This window comes from Odocoileus virginianus, chromosome 6 (assembly GCF_023699985.2).
Source record: "Odocoileus virginianus isolate 20LAN1187 ecotype Illinois chromosome 6, Ovbor_1.2, whole genome shotgun sequence".
In the NCBI taxonomy this organism is placed as follows: domain Eukaryota; kingdom Metazoa; phylum Chordata; class Mammalia; order Artiodactyla; family Cervidae; genus Odocoileus; species Odocoileus virginianus.
The window spans coordinates 11,324,799-11,342,956 of record NC_069679.1 but is presented as its reverse complement, the minus strand read 5'-3'; the positions used below and the strand labels follow the sequence as shown (position 1 = coordinate 11,342,956).

At 45.5% G+C, this 18,158-nt stretch overlaps 1 protein-coding gene and 1 non-coding gene across 2 annotated transcripts in view; both read right to left on the bottom strand.

Annotated features, from left to right (window-relative positions):
- Positions 1 to 18,158, bottom strand: part of THSD4 (thrombospondin type 1 domain containing 4) — a 624,907-nt gene that overhangs the window by 534,550 nt on the left and 72,199 nt on the right. The gene's annotated exons all lie outside the window — the stretch shown is intronic.
- Positions 16,153 to 16,224, bottom strand: TRNAG-CCC (transfer RNA glycine (anticodon CCC)). Its single transcript has one exon. It is a non-coding gene; the product is annotated as a tRNA-Gly (tRNA).

Sequence of the window (18,158 nt, the reverse complement as noted above, 5' to 3'; positions counted from 1 at the left end):
CATGGACTGTAGCCCACCAGGCTCCTCTGGACTGTAGCCCACCAAGCTCCTCTGACCACGGGATTCTCCAGGCAAGAATATTGGAGTGGGTTGCCATGCCCTCCTCCAGGGGATCTTCCCAACCCAGGGACTGAATCCACATCTCTTATTTCCCCTGCATTGGCAGACGGGTTCTTTACCACTAGCACCACCTGTGAAGCCATAACATTTATATTATACAACTATTTACACATCATTTACATTGTATGAGGTATTATAAGTAATCCAGAGATTATTTAAAGTTTCTGGGAAGAGGCACATAGGTTATACACAATACCATACCATCTTATATAAATAAGAGACTTGAGCATCTGCAGACTTTGGTATCCTTGGGGGTCCTGGAACCCACATTTCTCATATCCAAGGACTGACTATAATGTAGATCTGACAGTGTCATTGGGTAATGAAATAAAAGAATGAAGTATAGCCACAAACATGCTAGAAGTCACCAAGCAGGAGCATAGAAGAGCTCCATTTTGTCCCTCCACTGGAAGAACTTAAATCATTCGACACAAGTTTTATAATGTGTAAGAAGCAGATCCAGCTGTCAAATCAAACTGATGCTCTCTCCATTCCACTGGAGATTTTCGAGAATGGGGGAGGATGGATGTAGAGGCAAGATAAGAGAATTGAAAGAGAAGATTTTTCAAAGTACACATACGATGCCATGCCTTTTCCCCAGAGGTTATGATATGTCTTGCCTGGGGTGAGGCTAGGATCCAAGGAGATGTACACTTTGGATAAAATCCTCCAATCTTCTAATAGTCCCCTTCCTCATATGAAAAACAACTGCTTGGGACTTCCCTGGTGGTCCAGTGTTTAAGAATCCGCCTGCCAATGCAGGGGACACAGGTTCAGTCCCTGGCCCGGGAAGATTCTACATGCCACGGAGCAAGTAAGCCTGTGCGCCACAACTACGGAGCCCGCTTGCCCTTGGGCTTGTCCTCTGCAACAAAGGAAGCTACCACCATAAGAATCGCGTGCACCACAACTAGAGAAAGCCTGCGCACAGCAACCAAGATCCAGGGCAATCAAATTAATCAGCTAATTTTTAAAAACTGCTTGTTATTACAGTATTTTTCTAAATAGTCACTGTTGGCCATGAGCCAGGGAGCATAAAAAATGGAAGGCCTTCAGAGAAGTAGGAGAATCAAGGTAGTCACATCCCTGTTTTAACTTGAGCTGTGCAAAAGAAGGGGTGGTAGTAAGGGGATTAAAATCCCCCAAAGGTTTTGGCTTGGAGCTGGATGCTGTAATGAACAACATTTTGGGATCTGTTGTATGGAAGTCACTGTTAGGAAGGGATGTTTGTGTAAATGTATACTGATGGTAGGATGTATGCATAGGGCAGCCTGGCAATCATTACCTTTTCCCTGAGTCCTCTAGGAAATCCCCTTCCACGCTGGATGAAGTATAATAGGAATGTATTCAGGGACCCTGACAGCTGAAGCCAAGGTAAGCAGTATGAGCCAACTGAACAATCCCTGGAATCTGAAATCTCCAGTAAAGTGGCCAAAAGACCACAGACAGCTTTGGGTCCTTCATTCTGATCCCATCACTTACGTTCTGAGACCATTCCTGTTGCTCTCTGTAGTGCCTCAGTGCCTACCTGCTTCCTAGGCTGGTTACAGTGAGTTCCCCAATGCTTATGTTAGTTTCTGTGGCTTGCAGTTAAGAATCCTAAATGATATCTGTGTGTGTTTAGTCACTCAGTCATGTCCGAATCTTTGTAACCTCATGGACTGTAGCCTGCCAGGCTCCTCTGTCCATGGGGTTTCTCCAGGCAAGTGGGTTGCCACGCCCTCCTCAAGGGGATCTTTCCAACTCAGGGATCGAACCCAGGTCTCCCACGTTGCAGGCGGATTGTCTACCATCTGAACCACCAGGGAAGCCCAAATGGTATCTAAATGATTGAAAATAATATGTGGCAACCAAGATAAGATGAAAAAAGCTGGTTCTGCTTTTGGCATAGGACTTGGAGAGAAAGCAATGACTGGGATGACCAAAAGTGGTCCCAACTTGGCAGAAGCCTCAGGATTAAAGGAGTCTAGGGCTGGAGGCTTCATATGGAGACAACAGTTGATGACAGTCAGTGAAACCAGAGAACCACAGCTACTATGGAATAAGAGGTGCTAAGTGAATAGGAGGTTCACAGGGACAGATAGTAAGTGAGCTTAGAGAAGAGCTGGAGAAGCAACAATCTGAATGATGGTGGCTGTGTTTTATTTCATCATCATCTTTTTAAGGCGGATGAACATATGACTAAAATAGGATGGTCAAATAAACTGGGGCTTCATGACTCAATGAAATATCATCATCATGAATAATACAGAGCAATGCGAAAAGAGTCCTGTAATATAATACTAAGTGAAAAATGCCAAATACAAACTTGTAACTATACTGTGATTATAAAACTGTAAAGATTCTGTAGGCATATGAACAAAGCCTGGAAGGGGACATGGAAAAATGAAAACATACGATCTGTTACTCAAGCTGGACCCAGGGTAAGTTTTCTTGTAATTTAAAAAAGTTCAGTCATGGTTATAATATTGCTTGCTCAATAAATAAAAATAAATAGATTAAATGGAGAAAGATTCAGAACAGACTGCTGGGGGATGGGGAGAGGTATGGAATAAACCAAGTGTTGGTGGAAGTCCTCCTCACAGAAAGCCCTGGGAATTTCTCATTGCCACCAGTATATCCATAACTAGGAACAGTTCTGAATGTTTTCAGTGTATTTGGTTTCGGTACTAATGTGAAATCATGTAAGATTTCACTAGTTTCTAATTTTCTTTCTACAAAATTAAACCCACCATCTGTTCTTCATAGAAAGGGAGTCACATGTAAAGTCTGACATTCTAAAGTCTTGTTCTAGAAGAGACCGGAGAATAAGCCTTTGGTTTTAGCCACATAACCAAATCAACACCCTAAAGCAAACATGACAAAAATATACCTTGGAGTTTCATCCCAGCTAGCAAAGCTTTGGAACTCTGATAGCACACAGAAGCAGGCACATCGAGCTGGCCCCCCAGCTAGGATATTTGTTACCTGTGCAGGAGTACTGGGAGGTGGTGCGCCTTGATGAAGAAGCTCCAAACTCAAACCAGATGTAAATGAAAGACCTCCATGATGGTTTTCTCAGAGACACAAATTCAACCTTACATTTTAGCCAGCTATCTTGACGCTGCTACAACACAGACTGCAAAAACCCCTACTCTTAACCTTTCAGCATAATGTCAAGGCCAGCAGCTGCAAAATGAATGTAAGAATCTCACAAAAATGGGAGACTGGAGTAAAACGCGCTCAACCTTGATTATCACGTCAAAAGTTTATACATAAGAGAGCTCTACAAATGCATTTTAAAAGGATGCATTTGCACAAAACCATAATAAAGGGGGAGGAGTGGGTGGAAGCCAAGGAGGAGAGAGAGGGAGATGTGTGGAAAGAGAAATACCAAGGCTCAGCTAAAGCATGAACCATACAGAGGAAAACCCATTCACAGAGAGCCACCCGAAAGCTAAGTAAGTATGAGTTTTGTTGCCCTGCAAATTCCAAGTCTTATCTGCCAGGCCCTTGGGCCCTCTCTTAACACCTGTGTTCACTGAGTTGATGAATCCTGATCTTAAATTCAGGATTTAAGTAAATGATCTTAAATTCATCAAACTCCATCATATCCATCCACAAATATGGTACTTGAGTATCTGTTGTTGTTCAGTCATCCCGTCGTGTCTGACACTTTTTGACCCCATGGACTGCAGCACGCCAGGCCTCCCTGTCCCTCACCATCTCCTGGAGTTGGCCCACGTTCATGTTCATTGCCTCAGTGGTGCCATCCAGCCATCTCATCCTCTGTTGCCCTCTTCTCCTTCTGCCCTCAATCTTTTCCAGCATCAGGGACTATGTCTGCAACAGATGACCAAAATACTGGAGCTTCAGCTTCACCATCAGTCCTTCCAGTGAATATTCTGGGTTGATCTCCCTTAAGATTGACTGGTTTGATCTTCCTGCTGTCCAAGGGACTTTCAGGAGTCTTCTCCAGCACCACACTCTGACCCAAACCCTGGAGAACAACAAAGATATACCCTTGTCCTCCTAAGTCCTAGTCCTGTGTTGCTTCTCCATGTGTGACCCTCCTGGTACCCACAACATCATCAACCTCAACTCTGCTGGAGACATGCAGATCCCTGTATCTCACACCCTGTATCCTTATCTCTTATCTCTTATCCTTATCTCTGTATCTCTTATTCTTGGTGAATAAGAATCTCCTGGGTGAGGCCCAGGAATATGCATTTTAAACAAGTTTCCCCAATGATTTGAATGCATCCTCTGGTTTGAGAATCACTGGTCCCTGGATGCCTCTAGAGCAGTGGTCCCCAACCTTTTTGGCATCAGGAACCAATTTTGTGGAAGATAATATTTTCATGGACCTGAGTTGGGGGGATAACTTGGGGATGATTCAAACACATTATATTTATTGTGCACTTTATTTCTAGGCTAATGCCGATCTGACAGGAGGTACTGGTTCCCAGCCTGGACGTTGGGGACCTCTGTGATGGAAAGCATCCAACTGACTTATCCTCTGGGCTTTGGGCCTCTGCTACACATTGCTAATTCCTTAATCCCCAAGTGCTCTAGCCACACTATTTTATTACCCTCAAATTCCCTGCTTTTCGTCCCACCCTTTTTACTTCTGTCATTCAACTGGTGACAACCTAGAGTTTATCAAACGAGACAGGAAAGCATCCACAGGATACCTACCTAACATGGGATCCACGCTAAGCAGCCTCCATTTGAAATGTACTTTTAAGAAAGGAAGTACAGTGGCAATTGGAACTGTAGGAAGATGAAAGAGAAGGGAAGAGAAGACTCGTGGGAAACCCTGGACTGGCTCCTGTGTTCTGGTCCCAAGTCCGCTGTAACTCACTTTCTGATTTGGGGCACGTTGGTCTGTGGCTCTGGACCTCAGTTTCCATATCAGTAAAATGAGCCGGTTGGGCTTGATGAGGGCTGGGGTCCCTTCCAGTGCTAACAGCCTCTGATTTTTCCTGGAAGAGAGCTGACATTCCTTGCCATGTATGGATTCGCTTCAAGTACCACAACAGAGAGGCAATCCCACAGGTTGTGCCCAGGGGTCTCAACTGCCAGCCAAGAGCAGGCTTTCAGCACAGAAGATCTTCCCTAAATGTGGTGCAAAGGAGGCCCGGATGCCTTCCCATAGTATTCAAAGGCAGAGCCCGGCCAGAAGGATGGAATGAGGTGAATATTTGAGTGATCTGCATAATCAGAAACACTCCCTCTTCTGAAATGAACCTGACTCTTTCATCACCAACCACATGGAAATCATCCTTGGTTGTAACTAGAAAATAACGTGGAGCATGTGCCTGGGTCCCGAGGCCACCCTGGGTGGCTGCACAGTTACTCGGGGAACATAAGCAGATGTCTTCTCTGTGCACAGGGCCTGGGTGTGTTCTTTTGTTCGATGGCTGGTCCATTTGGCCTCATGTTCTCAACAACAATCCACTACCTGCAACCCAAGCCAACCGGGACAAGTCAAAATAGTGAGTAATTCACACAATAAAGAGTGCTGGCTTCTGGACCAGAGGTTGACTCGGAACCTTCCAGTAGAGACTTCTGCCTGGTGATTTGGCCATTTGCATCTGAGTCAATAGCCAGCACTCCCCAGGAAGCAGCTGAGATCAGCAGGCTCCTAGAAGGAAGGCAATTTGAAAGCATCCCCTGGAAATTGGCAGCATCCCACGCAGAGCAGAGCACACAGGAGACACTCAGTAAACACTCTGCAGGATGAAGGAGGCTGCAGATGGGTTGAGATGGGGCCCTACCTGGATTCCCATCTTCAAGTCCTTTCCTCACCCACTCACTCCTCCTCATGCCATCGAAGCTAGTTTCTCAAGATCTAGCTCGACTGCATTACTCTCTTGCTTACCAATGTCTCTTGAGTTCTCACTCTCCAGAAGATGAGATCCAAACTTACTTTGTGCCATGGCATTTGAAGATTTTCATAAACCTCATAAACCAGCCTCACCCTTCCGTTCCAGCTTCAGCTCCTCCGCTGCTGTCTCCCCCATCCCCCCACTGCGCTCATGGCATGGATGAAGTTGAGAAGTAGGTCACATGCTTCCCCCCTTCTGCCTCATAGCTCATAGCTCACATGCCTCTCTCCTCTCCCCTCCTCCTCTGCCTGGGAACTCCTACTCAGCTCCAAAGACCTCTCCCATCCAGGTCTAATGGTCTCTCTCCCATGCTGCAGGGTCATTATCCACATCCCTCTCTGTAGCACTTACCACCTGGCGCTATAATTATCTGTGTACGTAACTATAATTATCTGTCCCCCCAACAACACCATGAGCCCGCAAGGCACGTATTATGCCTATTTATCTTTGTCTTCCATTTACTCTCTCTAACAGCACCTCTTACAGTGTCTGTCACCTGGCAAGGCCCTAGGAGAATGTCTGATGGAAGGATGAATGAGCACAGGGATGAATGAATGACGAATGTACCAACTGCTTGGTTTCCTGCTTTGTGAAACTTCAAACACCTCCTCTCCCCAGAAGAGCATGCCCGCTCTCCTATCTCTTCAAAGTAATGCACTCAGTATTTGATCCCCTGCCTTTTGAAACTTTCTCTCCCCTTGACTCCAGGACACCATGCTGTCCTGGATTTCCTCCTAAACTTACAGCTCTCTTCTCTTCTGTTATCTAGGTCTTCTTCTATCTGCTGGCTTCTCCTCTTTTCAAACTCTTCAAATGTTAGGGCTCCACTCTTGGCTTTCCAATCTTATCCAACTCTTCTTACAGGGAAACAATGTAGCATCAGCAATGATCTTTCATGATGATATTTCCCTTATTAATGAGTAGCCCCAAGCTCTCTCCCAAGCACCAGATTTATATTCTAAATCACCAACTCTACTTACCCACACATGGGCTTCTCACACTCAATATGTCACCTAACCAAGACCTGAATACCTGTTCCACCTTTTGATTCATCCAACTGGTTATAAAATATGACAGCTTGACCTCAGAAATGTCTCTGGACTCTGTCCCATTTCCCCCATCCCCAGGGCCCATGACTGGGGCAAGGTTTCACTTGCATCTGCTCTCACCTGGTCTCTATCCATTCAACCCCCCTTCCTTTCACTTCCAGAATTACAGTCCTGAAAACCACGCATCCAAGCCCCATGTCTATTGACTTGCTGGAGCTCCCCTCTGCCTCCAGGACTAGTCCCCCAGCCTGGCTCATAAGTCCCTTCACTCTTTGGCTTCTTCCTGGACCTGTAGCCTCCACTGCTAGCACTTCCCTATTCTTAACTTCTCACTCAACTGCCCCAAGTCTTTACGCCGCTCTGTGCCTAATACAGCCCATGCTCCTGGGCTCAAAAGCCCTTGCTCCCACCATTACTTCACCTGATAAGTTCCTGCTCATTCTTCTAGACTTACTGGATGTCACACCCTCTTTGCAGACAACCCCAACTCTCGAGGCAAGGATGGATGCTCTGTCCTTTAGGCATTCAGAGAATTTTGAGCACACTTTACTGTATTCCATTATAACTTCTTGATGTGTCTCATACCCCAAGTTGTGAAACAAAACCAAATGTAAACTTCTTATGCTCATCTATAAATGGAATAAATATAAAACTGAGAACAACAACAAAAAATCAAATTAACAATATTAATTTAATGTGATGGATGGTTAATGAAACTAGACATTTCTGCCTGTGACTAGGATATATCTAAGCTTTTGAAATTTTACTTATTGATTACATTCTTCTGATTTTGAGCATGATGAACTATCATTTGAGTTATTTTTTCCTTTTGAAAAATGAACTTGTTTTAAACCACCAATCCATCATGGAGAAGGGTCTATGTATAAGGCGGAAAAACATTTTAAATCCTGCTTAATTAAAAATATTCAGTATTATTTACCACTGTGCTTATTAGGAATGAATGTGACCTGGGTCATGAAAGACAGAACCTGTGCATGCAGCTGAAGGTGGACTTGATTCTGCATTTCTACAACACAGGGTTTTTGGAGATTGATACCCAGATGGTATCACATGTATCTCCACCCTTTTATAGATTGAAAAAATTTTAAACCTTTCCTCACTAAAAGGAAGGTATAAACTGTCATTCAGATTACCCAGAATAGACTTATATTAATATTTTTAGGTTATCATCAAAATGAAAATCCTCAACTAAAAAAATCTAATTTAAGATGCAGATCACCAAGCATACACAAAAGACCCAGGGATCTATGGGTCGTTGGCTTATAAAACACTGTTTTAATTTTAAAGAAAAATGATGAGGCTGAGAGCCAGGATTTGACTCCAGGCTGGGCTGATTCCAAAGTTCAGACTCTTCTCTCTCTGCCCTTGGCATTTAATTCTCGAGACTGCTCTGAGGCCCAAATACTGGGCACCAAAGAGCTTCAGAAGCCATAAAGTCCTTTTGTTGTTTAGTTGATAAGTCGTGTCTAACTCTTTTGAGACCCCATGGATTGTGGTCCGCCAGGTTCCTCTGTCCATCGGATTTCCCAGGAAAGAATATTAGAGTGAGCTGCAATTTCCTTCTCCAGGAGATCTTCTTGACCAAGGATCAAACCCATGTCTCCTGTATTGGCATGTGGGTTCTTAACCACTAGCCACTGGGAAGTCCCATAAAATGCTATATGATGGTTAGTTGAGGGCTAGTTTATTATTATTTATATAGGTCAAAGGAAAATACTTCAGAAAAGGAACAGGTCTATTTTAGGAAGTGTTCTACCTTGCACAATTTGATGCCTCTTTAAGGAGATAATATTCATATCAGTTCTCTCCATACATTTAACAGGTTACAACTCAAATCTGATATTGTTTGATTAAGGAAGTAAAGTTATTATTTACATGAACCATGGGAGCAGGTGAGCAGAAAACTGGGGCCTCCCAACAAAGGAAAAGATGCTAATTATCAGGGGCCCAGGTGCAAATGCTACTAGAAAACTGCTGCTAACCCAGGAACACCCATGAGCAGCCATTCCTGGAAGATGTGCAATCGTCTGGGATGCAAACAAATCTTCTGACCCTATCATTTCCATGGTCCAGTTGAATTCCTTGGTTACCTTTGAGATTCTTCTCATCACATCCAATGACCTATAAAAATCTATCTTCTTGTGTTTAAACAGCATTTCTTTGATTCTTCTAAAAAGAGAGGCAAGTAATGTCTACTAAGCCCCAACCATGTGCCAGACAGGCACATTACTAACTCACTTGACTGCATTTTAAAGCTAGCTTCCCCACACTCATCAGCTGTTGTTATTGTTTAGTCACCAAATTGTGTTCAACTCTTCTTTGACCCCATAAACTGTAGCCTGCCAGACTCCTCCATCCATGGGATTTCCCAGGCAAGAATACTGGAGTGGATTTCCATTTCCTTCTCCAGGGAATCTTCCAGACCTAGAGACAGAACCCACATCTCCTGCATTGGCAGGCAGACTCTACCATGGAGCCATCACAGAAGTCCCATTGTCAATCATACCTTAATTCAAATGTCATCTCCTCAACGAGGCTTCCCTGGCCACATCATCTAAAGTAGCAAGTGTACATGGGCACACATGTACACCCACACACACACACAAACATACACAGATAGTCACACACAGAGTCACTACTCCATTGTGCTGTTTTGTTTCCCTCATAGCAGTTATTACAGTCTGAAATACTCTTATATGCTTGCTTGTTTATTTTCTGTTGCTCCCATCTAGACTAGAAATGCCTCCTTATATGTGAGAATCTTGTGTTTTCACCTCTATTCCCAGGCCCTAGGAGCAAAGCCTGCCACACAGTAGATGCTGAATGGTTTTTGAATGAATATACTCTACTCAGTAGGAAACATCATCCCTCCATTATAACTGAGAAGCTAATGTATTCTGCTTAGACTTAGGCTGCTAGAAGGTGATACAGTCAGAACAGAAACTCCAACCTACCTGCTCCAGGAGCCAAGACGCTCACACGTCCACCTTCTCTAACTGGGGTTGTTAGCAGTGCACCAGACATCCCAGGGTAAAAAAAGATATGGGATCTTCCCCAATAACCAGTTTCCTCAGGGCGTATGTGTATGTGAATTTTTCCCTGATGTTAAGTAATTTAGAACATTGTTTTAAAATTAAAACAATCAGTTGTAGTTGGAGACAGAATGTCACATTTCCAAGAATATTCAAAGAAAATAGCAAACTTCAAGGACATGTTGAGCTCTCAGTAGGCCACTCTGGGCCACTCCAAACAAAGGTTGTATTCTGCTTGATTATGTGCCTGCATGGGTGTGTGTGCAAATGTTCACACTCTTCTAGTGGGACATTTGGAGGAAGACATTTGGGAAGCCCCACACTGTACTGGCCACCACTCAGAAGTGCTGGAGTTGAAATGATTTAGCAGAGAAAAAAGTAGCTGAGGAATAACAATCCTAAACAATGATGTTTAAGGTAAGGGAAGATGGTGCTAGAGAGAGAAAGGTCAACAGACCTCAGCTAAAGTGGTTTAGGTGAGAAAGCAAAAGCACAGACATTATTTGAAAGAGACCCTGTTGCAAGGATGGTTGCAAAGCCTCCTTCCCAGAACGGGTCAAAATAGAACAGGCTTGTCTTTCTGGGATGGTGTAGGTGTGGTCTTGCCCAGAAAAGACAATCTCTGGAACTTATTTCCATCCCAAGAATGCTATGCTCTAGACCACCAGCAACAGCCAAATTAGAAGCTCCTACCACTGTTTTTGGAATGATAAAAAGGGAGGAGGGGGCGCTTCTTAGCAGACTCTGGCTTGATCTGAAACTTCTGCCCCAGACAATCATAGAAAACTTGTCTGATGCAGCATCCTTGCTCGGGTGAGGAACCAAACCCTCCAGCAGCACACATCCCAGGGAGGTCAGAGGAACCTGCCAGTCAGGGGAACCAGGACGCCCCTGTCCATGTAGACATGGGTCATGTGGACAGCCCCGAAAGGGCCTCCTCTGTAGCACTCTTAGGCTTCCCCAAGCATTTAAACTCTCCCTGGCTGTGAACCAAGAATCCCTCTCAGAGCCAACTGCGTACAGCCCATTAAAAATCCTGTGCAAATGCAAACACTCTCTCCATTAGACAAGGAAGAAACAAGAACCACGTTTTGGGACTGTGCTAGCAGTTGTTGAAACCAGACCAGGGGCTAGAGTCCCTGCAGAGGAAATATCACTGTATTAAAAACCACAGCTATTTCCAAGGCTCACAGACGATTATGCGGGAGACCAAAGGTGCCGTAGGAAGTGCTGGGAGCCCAGGCGGGTTCTGCCACATTTAGGGCAGGGCAATGTGGAGGAACCAGAGGCAGGCACCTTTGGATTTTCGAACTGCTTGAGGCTTGCGATCCAGTGTGTTCGATGGTAAGAACACTGCATTCTTATAAATGTATTCAATCCACACCCTAATCCTGGGAGGTTAGCATCCTCCCTTTATCCACAGGAGAGTCATTAACTAATTGGTTAGAATCCCTTATGCTGCCTGGACCACATTTACTGGCGTACAGAGGTACCACTTTGAAAGCTTCCATCCTCTGGCTCTTTCTTCCACAGCAAGGGGTCCCCCACCTCTTTTTTCTTACAAGTTCTTGAAAGTGCTGGTCACTGCTTAGGGCTCACAGAGACAGAAGGTTCCACTTAGGCCTCACATCCAAGCTATATAATCCACTTGTGCTTTGTCAGAACTCTGCACTGGGACCCATTAGGCACTGACCCAGGTAAAGTGTTTTCTGGCATTTTCCTCACAACATAACTCTTACTGTAAATTGGATATAACGGGAATGGTTAAAAAATGAGCACATCCGCCATCACACGGATGTTGGCCAGCTGGGATTCCCAAGGGGAGCCAGCCAGGGACACAGGAGAAGCCACCGCTGCTCCCCCAGCTGGGCCCAACTCTGGGGCTTAGTAGACCAAGACGGTGTCTCCTGCGGAGGGTGGCGGTTGTGAATGGGGCTGCACTGTGTTTGGATATTCTGCTCCCTGCCCCCCGCATCTTATCTCAATTTTGTACTTTATTGATTGTAACAATGGATCATGATGACAACAGCCTATATATGTTACCAAAACACACCCGGTGACCATTAAAAAGCCTTTATTAATCCTTACAGAAAACCTTATTATTGCAAGTATGCAACTCTCAAACACTTAACCCTTTTCTTCCTCAGAAACATGGCTTTGATGACTTGATGTTTAGCACAAAACCTCTCTCAGGGGCATAATTAATGCATCATACGGACACAGCAGGCTTTGTCTCCCATCGGCTACTCTTGTCAGGGTCCCTCTCGCTCAGGAATCCCACAGGCAGAATTCAGGCATTGAGGCATCTCTGGCAGGGATACCAGTGGATGACATGACAAGCTCGCCAAGGCCCAGGGCTGACATTTCCCACAAGGTGACCTAAGTCACATCGCCAGTGAGAGGCGGAGCTTGAGACACCAGCCCGGGATTTCTCCACCAGCCCTGCCCCCACTCAACCTGCCATGCAAGGCCAGAGGCCTGCAGACCTGCCTGTCTGGGGCAACAGGGACTCAGCAAACCACAGACCAGTGTGAGGAGTGGCGGGGTTCTGGCTGGGAGAACAGCCACAGAAATGAAGGAGGAACACCCCAGGTGCAGGAACGTGGAGGGAGCTGGGACATGCCCTGTGTCCCCCACAGCCTCCAAAACTCCCAACTGAAAGCGAGACCTGGGGAAAGTTCTACTGTGGTTTCTAGAACAATGGTTCTCAATCAGGGGCCATTCTGCCAACCAGGGGACATTAGAGAACGCCTGGACACATTTTTTGTTTTCATAGTTGAGGGTGTGGGGGATGCTACTAGTATCTAGTGGGTGGAAGTCAGGGATGCTGCCAGCATGCTACAATCCATGAGACAGTCATCTCCACACCCACCCTACTGAGATCTTCAGTTCTCGGGCCCAAATGTCAATGGCCCTGAGGATGAAAATTTCTGCTCTGGAATGAGCCAGGGATACTCTGACTCCACTCAGCCTTTCTCTCCACAGAGTTCTGTCTCTGGCTTGTGCCCAGCTAAAGAATCTGGTCCCCAGAGCGTTAGCACTGTGGCTGAGAGGAGGAAGCGGGTGGGGTACAGAATGAGAGGGAGCAACAGTTCAAAAGGAAGCGGTCCAAAGGGAATGGGGATGTGGCAGCACACGTGTTGGGGACCCAGAGACCTAGCGTTAGCCTTGCTTCTAATGTCTCACGGTGCTGGTGCGAAGAGCCGGGTAGGCAGTTTGACCCTGGGTGCCTAGCTAGTGGATGTTGATATGGGCTAATTTTAAACACGGTCACAAATAAAATGACACATCAGGGGATTTCCAGTGAATCTATTAATAGGGGAACTGCTTATGCCAGTTGATTAAACTTGATACTAGTGAAGATGAATAGGAAAGATACCCAGATTGAAATTGGTCAATCTGGAATGAAAAGGAATGCTGCTCCGACTCTTTAAATGGTTGAGGCTGGGCCCTTGGAATGATCAAGCTGTAAGTGAGTTTTTATTTAAAGGCACCTGGGTCATCCATATCAGTGGATAGTGGTGTGGCCACATAGGCACTGCCAAGACAGTTAACCTAGAGCACATGCCTCCCAGCTGGCCTTCTCAGATGCTGGGCATACCGGCCAGGTAGAAGAGGTAGACTATGCCAGGTTAGCAAGCCCCTTACCCTGGATCCCTTTTGACCCTTTCTGCCCTCCATCCCGAAAGCTACACCCGTGACACTGAGACCCCTGTGATTTACGTTCCTCCAGTCATTGGGGAAACTGAGGCGACAGTCACCTGGTGGGGAAGGAGGGAGGAGGAGAAGGAATTGGTGACCCCGAAGGCCCTCCCAGCCTGATATGTAGAAATCTCCATGCCTTGGATATAGGTGCAGGGGAGACCGATAGCAAAGAAATGGGAGAGAGCTACCTACCAGGAAGAGGGTGGGCAGGAAGGAGGCAGTGTCGGCCACAGCCTTCCTGTTCCAGCCTCACAGGTCACCGGGTTGGTCTTTTCTGGCCCCGCTTTGATCTCTTCCCCTTCCACACATACAACTTTCAGCTTTGAGGTCACACACGGATTCTTCCAGGAGCCCTTATCTTTGTGGCATCAATCCCCCGCCTCCAACTTCTATATCCTACTCTCCCAAAGGTGCCAAACACATATAGGGCCATACCCCAAAGCCCCTCCTCCCCCCACCTACCGTTCCCCAGTGAGGCTGTGCTGGAGGCAACAACGTGCTCAGGCAGATGAACAGAGAGTCCTGCAGCCCTCGGGTCAGTCCACTCAGCCCATGATGCATCCAGTGCATCTGTGCTGTCAACCTTCAGAACCCTTGGGGACCCTCCCATCCGCCACGGAGCACTCTATTTGCTTTCCCGGGACGTGGCCAGCAAAAACGCCACCCGCCGACAGAAGGGGGCTCTGTCTCTGCTCTGAACTTAGGAAAGAAAAATGAAAAGGAGCTCTGTTGGAACATCTGGGCCAAAACACACATGAAAGGACGGGAAGCTCTAGAAACAGGAGATTCCGCTCAGTCCTAAAAAGCCACATGAGGCAGCAGGGATCAGGTCTGATTGACTAAACAGCACAAACCACTGAAGAAATGATGCCCTCCCAAGTAAAGCAGGCTTCCCTGAGTCTGGCAGCCAGACCGTCAGAAACTGCCCTTCATTCTCCTGTGTGTCACTATGAGTTCCAAGCACCATCAGGCAAGTACCATGAAGCTCCAGGTCCTGGGTGAGTGCTGCATAGGATTCATTTCTGAATCCCAGAAAAATGCCCAGCAGCAGCACCTACTCAGGGACAGGTATTAGTATGTTCATTCTACAGATAAGGAAATGAGCTCAGAGAATAGCAATCTCGGTAAGTGGAAGAGCCACACTGCAACTCAGGTCTGTTCTGAGGCTTCCTGAGCCTTTCAAAAGCAGGGTTTAGTCTTTTTCTATCCTCTGCACCAAACACAAGGCCAGCCTATGGAAACTACACTTTGAGTGTGTGGTCAGTTGAACTGAGCCCTCCCAAGTTCAGGTAGGAGCAAGCATCTTCTCTGACATGCATGGCCCCTTGACAACCCACTTGGGACCAACTCCACTGCTGGTTTCTGCCATGCTCACCTTGACACCATCCTTGTTCCTCTCGTACATCTCCAAAAGCTATGTCTTCTGTCATTCCTCATCCTAACTTCCTCCAGAATCTACCCCGAACTTAAGAGTCTTTCTCCTTTCCATGTTCCTACTCACCCATACTCACAGCTTGTTTACAATCCAAGTCAGAGAAGATGACTGACCCGCTACCTGGCATCTCTGCTTCTACTTTGATTGCCATATTTCTTTCTCCTTTTAGTTGAAATATAGTTAATCTACAATATTACATTCATTTCAGTATGAATGAATATTCATTCAGAATGAATGAATATACATTACATTCATACATACATTTCACATCATAATGTCCAGCATTATGACTCAATATTTTTACAGGTATACTCCTTTAAAAGTTATTACAAGATAGTGGCTATAGGTCCCTATGCTGTACATCTATGTTGCTGACCTATTTGATACATCGTAGTTCATATCTCTCAACCCTCTACCCCTAATGTGCCCCTCCTTCCCTCTCTCTCCCCTCTGGCAACCACTAGTTTGTTTTCTATGTCTCTCTATGCCTGTTTCTGTTTTGTGTATACATTCGTTTGTACTTTTCTTTGGATTCCAGTGATGTCATTGATTGTCACATCTCTGAAACTCATCACAGTACCCTCTTACCTCGCTCACTCAAGATCACCTCCTGTTCATGACGTCTGGTGAGGGCAGGGCAACCCTCTCTCCCAATATTCGAAGTCACAAAATGGACTCATTATTTTTCCTTGAGTCTCCTTTGCCCTCCAAACCGGGTTGTCAAGTTTTCTTACCTCTTCCAATCATGTCTTTCACCTGACCCTTCCTTTCAATTAAATTGTAACTCCCCTAATTTGGATTCCAAATTCATAATAACACACCCTGACCCACCCACTCCAGCCTGGGATTTGGGTTTTCATTTGCAGGTTTTTGTTTTTATTTGGCTGCACTAGGTCTTAGTTGTGGCATATAGGATCTAGTTCCCCGACCAGGGATCGACCCTGGGCCCCTGCATTGGGAGTGCAGAGTCTTAGCCACTGGACCACCAGGGAAGACCCCAGCCTGGACTTTGAAAGAAAGCAGCCTGGAGTTCAAGTGCTGGTCCTGCCATTTACAAACTCTATGACACTGGGTGGGTTATTCAACATGGATAAATCTTAGTTTCCTCATTAGTTGAATGTACTCACTTTGTAGGCTTGTTGTGTAAGACAGAAATCATATGTGTACAGTATCTAGCACCTAGGGTGTGCTCAATAATTGGTGGTGGTTGTTGCTGTTATTATTAATAATACTATTATTATCACAAGCTGGTTTTCCTGCCACCTGTGTCTCCCCATCTCCCTCTACCCTACGCACACTCCAGCTGACAAGAGAAATGTCCTCCCTATCAGCCTCCCTTTATTGAACTCTTCCCAGTTCTGCCTTCCCAAACCCTCTGGATCCCAGCAAAGAGGCTATCCTTCAACTCAATAATGCTCAGTTGTCTTTTTATCTTTTGCAGTGAATGCACATACCTAGGGCTTCCCTGGTGACTCAGCAATAAAGAATCCACCTGCAAAGCAGGAGCTGCAGGAGAAGTAAGTTTAATCCCTGGGTCAGGAAGATCCCCTGGAGGAGGTCATGGCAACCCATTTCAGTATTCTTGTCTGGAGAATCCCATGGACAGGAGCCTGACAGGCTACAGTTCATATGGTTGCAAAGAGTTGGACACAACTGAAGTGACTTAGCATGCATGCATACACCATACATACCTAAAGATTTTAATATTTCTTAGCCTCTCCCATGGGCTGAACACTGTTAGGTACATTCACAAACATTATTGGTTTTCTACCTTCTACAAGGAATTAATGCAATGCCTTGCACATAAAAGTAGTCAACAAATATTTACTGATTGAAGAAAGCAGTGCCCCGTGAGAGCATGAAGGGCACATTCCATGTGGTAGAGGATGACTGCAGTTCTTCCTTTAGGTAACCCAGATTCTGTGATCCTGGCCTAGAACAATAACCCAAGCATCAGCAGGAGAACCTGGAGTTTCTAGAAGTTATGAACCATTAGAACTGTACCAATTGGGTTCCCTTTTCTCCATAACCTCTCCATCTCCAGCATTTATTGTTTATAGATTTTTGATGATGGCCATTCTGACCAGTGTGAGGTGATACTTCATTGTAGCTTTGATTTGCTTTTCTCAATACTTTGGCCACCTGACGCGAAGAACTGACTCATTTGAAAAGACCCTGATGCTGGGAGGAATTGGGGGCAGGAGGAGAAGGCGACAACAGAGGATGAGAGGGTTGGATGGCATCACCGACTCGATGGACATAAGTTTGAGTAAACTCCGGGAGTTGATAATGGACAGGGAGGCCTGGCGTGCTGCAGTCCATGGGGTTGCAAAGAGTCGGACTGAACTGAATAACCCATGTGTAAAATAGATAGCTAGTGGGAATAGATATCATGTGTAAAATAAATAGATAGCACAGCTCAGCTCAATGCCCTGTGATGAACGGTAATAGATGGGTGGGATAGACATGGGGAGAGAGATCCAAGAAAGAGGGGCTATATGTATATATATAGCTGATTCACTTCATTGGTAGGGTAGAAACTAACACAACACTGTAAAATAATTACACTCTCCGCAAAAATGAATTGTACTAATTGTGCTTAGATGTTTATTTCATTGCCATGTTATGTGTCATTTTGTTTCAGAGCTTCTTACTATTATTCACACGATTCTGTATGAGGCATGTCATGAGTTGCCATCCCAAACACCAACTTGTTTCAATCAGCAAGAGGCAGGTTTGAAACAGAAGCAGTCCTCTTTGACTGTAGACACCAAGTTCATCCCAAAAGATACAGAGCAGGGGACCCAGTGGGGGGCTGCGCTAAAAGAGCCTGCCTTCTGCACCGATGAGTACCACATCTGCAGATTCGGTCAACCTCAAATTTAAAATACTCAAAAAAAAAAAAAATTCAAGAGATTTCCAAAAA